Consider the following 4,162-nt stretch of genomic DNA (forward strand, 5'->3'; position numbering starts at 1 on the left):
TTCTAACGAACCGGCGGAGATATACAATAAAAATAAACTAAAATCCCTAACAAATTTGTCTTTGGTTTTAAAAATTTATGCACTTATCTAACTCTTCGATCGAGTTCATAATTCTAGACAATGAGCACGCTTTAGTTAAGTTACTCAACGATATTGTCCTCGACTGTGCTTGTTTGTCTTTGTCTAGAACCGCATTTGCATGTTGTAACATAATACAATTTTCTTTCAAATGAACGTTCTTTGAAAAAAAAAATTTACAAGCAAAAAATAGAATTCGTTTGATTTTACGTTTCCTACAGTTTACAAATAGATTTGAAGTAAAAAAAAAAAAATCTACTTAACCTAGAGAGCGCATACATGCACACAAACGAACCCACATAGCTGGAACCAACTAATTTTAAATCATTCAACTCAGAAATCGATACACAATATGGTTCATATTTTCCATTAATTTGCTTCAACAATATTAGTATTGAGTACTGACTTAGCTAATTAAAGCTAGAACATATTGTGCATTTGAGACACAAACATCACAACGATTGCAATATATACAAAGATCGCTTCCGATGTGATACACACATCTGACCACACAATTCTCACCGGTACCAGTATCACCATGGTTTCAGCCCAACGACTCATCAGTCAACCGAAAGATAGAAATTGTAACAGTAGGACCGAAAATTAATTACTGGTATTGATATTTGTCGACAAACAACAGTATTTTTCAACAGCCTCAACAGTACAAAAGCGGAAAGACATGACACATCACTGTGGAACCAACACAACAACTTCATACACTATAGGCTTTTTTAGTTTGCATAGAAATAGTGTGTTCTCAAATTAATCTAAGAAAACAAACCACCACAAGAATATTCTCAAAATATTCATGTCAACAAATGTAACATTATTACATGGAATCAAATATTAATTTACAAAATGTCAACTAATTATATGCCAACATAATTATTCTTTTGGTAAATGTATAGACTATAAAAAATAATTATATAATTATACTTCGTGGAATCAAAATGTACGAGCAAACCATTTAGATAACCAAGAAGCCAGCGACTCTTTCTTGTAATGCAAATATCATGACCAGAGTACTCTTGCAACATCTTATACACGCAAAATGAGATGATATGATGATCACATGAATCAAATGATATACTATGTATCTGAGTATAAAAAGTAGGAGCTAGGGATTAAAAAGCCCCGAGAAAAGGGACTAATAAATGATAGTATAATATATACATGAATCGAGAAAATTAAGGACCAGCCTATTAAAAACTAGGTTGACATGCTTAATTTCATTTAACCACGCGTAAACTCATAGATTAAGCTTTCTCGATACTACCCATACATTAAAGTATAATGAATGGTGAAAGTTTAAAGCTCTCACCTCGCATGCAATCAGATCGAACCAAAATCTATACAAGGAACAAGCCATCGTTTAAATCGCATATTAAGCTTACCTTTATTTGAGATGAACAAGAGAAGTAGAGAGATTGTGTATGTGAGAGAGAGAGAGAGAGAGAGATTGAGACAAAGAGAACAAGGACAGGCCAAAGAGATCAGCACTAGAATCTGACAGAAAGAGCAGTGAGCACGCAAGAGAAGTAAATGCAGTATATGCAAATTACCTTTGTGTGCTCACTCTCTTCTGTCAGTTGCTATGTTTTTCTTTTGTCCCAACTCATTCACTCGCAGTTCTTCCATCTCCAGAGATCTACAACATGAAAAAGAGAACATTAATCACGAGATCAGTGAAACGATGAGAAGATAAAGGTTAGATCTGGGTTTTAACTAAAGTAGACAAGGAACCATAGAGAGAAAATACACACATATGAATAGAGGAAAGAGATACTATTTAAGACACCTTTTGGAAAATCAAGTCTAGGGTTTTTGTCTAAATCGAGAAAAAACATAACCAAAAAGCAAAAAAAAAAAAGAAGAAACAAAGATCTGATGAGAAGATAAGAGGAGCCTTATCTCTTGCTCATTCAGAGAGTCACCTTTCTTTATGGCTTTTGTCGGTTTCTTTATCTCTCTTACATGCAAAGGGGACAGAACATTTTAATTGATATATAGAGTTCCGTTTCATGAGCTAAAAGACGCAACGCACAAGACTCCAAAGATCTTCATATTTGAGAGAGTAAATAAGGGCCTATTGACGATGGAGCGAGGTATATAAAGACTGTTAACAGGTTTGCCATCTTTGTTAATTATTTTTCTGTTTCGACAATAAAACTGCTTTTAATTTGTTGATTTGCATTAGTTTATTCTTGCCTTTAATTTAATTATTATTTTTACACTTAGTTTCTTCACTTTCCTTTGTTGGCGGAAGACCAACACCAACAACCCCAAAATTCCAAAATTGCAAATAGTAAGAATGATAGTTGGGCTATACGATATATCTTTACTCTTGATTTTATCTGTAATATTTTTAAATTATCAAATATATATATATATATATTAAATTTTAAAGATGAAATCCATAAAATAAATAAAATATTATATGAACTCTATTTACTAAAAAATAATTTAATAAACTGAAAATATGGTTTCAGAAATATATTTTTTCCTTTGTTAATTATCTTTTAGTTTATTCTCTAATATACCGTCAAGAGAAATGGGGTGATATAACCAACATTTTTTTTATAATTCACCGTATAATTAAAAGGTTGACAAAAATATAAAGATGAATCCATAAAATAAATAAAAGATTATATGAACCCTATTTACTAAAACATTAATTTAATGAACTGAAAATATAGTTTCAGAAATATAATTTTATTTGTTATCTTTTTATTCTCTAATATACAGTCAAGAGAAATTGAATGATATAACCAACATTTTTTTTTTTATAATTTCACCATATGATTAAAAGGATGACAAAAATATATTTTGTCAATACATACCAAATTGTACTTTGCTTATTTTCTTTTTCTATAACTTCTTCACCCCATCTATCTTATTAATCTCATAACTTTTTAACTGCCAAATATTTAATTTTAAAAATGTATGATTTTTTTTAATTTTTTGATATTTCATCACTTGGAAGTTTTTTAAACAGAAATATACATATATTTTAAAATAGAATAGTTATTAATTAAAACTGTAAGTCCATACTATATAACTTTCCAAAAACTAGAAATATAATAGAATACAATTTATCTATTTTACAAGTTGAATTTATTTTTAGTTCGCTAGTCTATTCCATTATTCATATTTATATAATATGATTTAATATTAAAATATTATATATTATTTTTAATTTTTAATTTAATTAAAAATATTACAAATATATATTATTTTTATATTTGGGTTTATGTTTTAGTAATTAGAATTTAGTGTTTGGTAATTAGGAGAGGTATAAATAGCCTCAAATGAAATCCATTAAGATATTAAAAATTTTAAATTTAAATTTTAAATTTATTAAAGATATTAAAGTTCAAAAAAATATCATTGCAAAATTGGAATATGGAGGTATATTGTCAAAGTGGTTAAGTTTTTAATATATTAAAATAAGTTTGTTTAAATTTGAAAACTATTTCTTGAGAAATGAACACATTATATATTTTCATATAATAATGAATAGTGTTAATAACATAGGAATGTGAAAGTTTATGTTATTACGGTTTTAATGTGTATGAAATAATTGTCATGAATAGTATCTACAAATTTTTTCTGTTTCCAAATTAAAAGAACCTAATCTCTATTTGTAGGGATAAAAACGGCAAGGTATTGTATAAAAATTAAAAGAAATAAAGAAATAATTAATTTTAAATAACTATATGGTACGAAAACCTATTAATTTCTAGAATGTGACTTGTGGTGTATTTAGTTCCCAGTTCATCATCATTCAACATGTTCAACGCTAAATAATTTACTTCGTCTAACTTCATTTTTAACATGCTCACTACATATTTAATTTTTAAATATTATATTCAATACTTTTATTATAAGTAATCTTATAAAGAAGAAATAAAAATAAATTTAATAAAGAGAAAAAATTGTTATAATACAAAATATCATTCGGCAGAAAGTAAAAAAATTTAAAGAAAAATTAATTTTCTTGTTATTAGTATAGAGAATTTTATGTACTTGTATCTAGGATCAATTTGTAATATAGTCAACTTCTCAATAACCATAAAAAATAGAG

General features: G+C 27.6%; 1 long non-coding RNA gene across 2 annotated transcripts; it reads right to left on the minus strand.

Moving 5' to 3' along the window:
* Positions 1–411: 411 nt before the first annotated feature.
* LOC111209711 lies at positions 412–1,985 on the minus strand. 2 transcript variants are annotated; one of them, XR_002661139.2, is made up of 2 exons: positions 1,877–1,985; positions 412–1,726 (listed from the first exon to the last, which is right to left on the minus strand). It is a non-coding gene; the product is annotated as an uncharacterized LOC111209711 (long non-coding RNA). The 2 variants fall into 2 exon arrangements; XR_002661140.2 differs by having other exon boundaries at positions 1,842–1,941.
* Between the last annotated feature and the right edge of the window lie 2,177 nt (positions 1,986–4,162).

This window comes from Brassica napus, chromosome C4, assembly GCF_020379485.1.
Source record: "Brassica napus cultivar Da-Ae chromosome C4, Da-Ae, whole genome shotgun sequence".
NCBI classification, from domain to species: Eukaryota; Viridiplantae; Streptophyta; class Magnoliopsida; order Brassicales; family Brassicaceae; genus Brassica; species Brassica napus.